This window comes from Zingiber officinale, chromosome 10B, assembly GCF_018446385.1.
Source record: "Zingiber officinale cultivar Zhangliang chromosome 10B, Zo_v1.1, whole genome shotgun sequence".
NCBI classification, from domain to species: Eukaryota; Viridiplantae; Streptophyta; class Magnoliopsida; order Zingiberales; family Zingiberaceae; genus Zingiber; species Zingiber officinale.
This window is the reverse complement of record NC_056005.1, coordinates 87,762,292-87,762,933: the sequence shown is the minus strand read 5'-3', so window position 1 is coordinate 87,762,933 and position 642 is coordinate 87,762,292. Positions and strand designations below refer to the sequence as shown.

Here is a 642-nt window from a genome sequence, read left to right as displayed (position 1 = left end):
ACTGCATTTATGTCAAATTTCCCTGACTCTTTAATTGGATTCCCCACAAAAGAGCCACTAGATCTTTCAGATGCCCATTGATGGTGGTTCTGCGCCACATTTTCTATGATCTCTTCGGCTTCATCGAGACTTTTGTTCATCAGTGCTCCTCCTGCTGCAGAATCAAGAGATACCTTTGTGTGATAATTTATCCCATTATAGAAGGTGTGCAAGACCAACCATTTTTCAAGGCCATGATGGGGGCACTGTCTTAGCATATTCTTGAATCTATCCCAAGCCTCAAATAATGATTTTGAGTCTATCTGTTTGAAGCTGGCAATCAGGTTCCTCATGTGAGCGATTTTGCTGGGTGGATAGAACTTATCCAGAAATTTCTGATCACACTGCTCCCAGGATGATATGTTGTTCGCTGGAAGTGAGTTCAGCCACTGCTTGGCTCTGTCCTTTAGAGAAAACCCGAAGAGGAGTAATTTGACTTATTCTGGAGGAACTCCATTCACCTTCATAGTGCCACAGATCTCGTAGAACAGCTCTAGGTGATGGTTTGGGTCCTCATGTGGTTCTCCTCCGAATTGATTTTGCTGGACCATGTGGATTACTATGGGCTTGATTTCAAAGTTGTTAGCTTCAATGGGCAGTCGG

The 642-nt window shown here is 43.6% G+C and overlaps 1 pseudogene; it reads left to right on the top strand.

Moving 5' to 3' along the window:
• Nucleotides 1-228: 228 nt before the first annotated feature.
• LOC122030688 lies at nt 229-300 on the top strand (annotated as a pseudogene).
• The last annotated feature ends 342 nt before the right edge of the window (nt 301-642 follow it).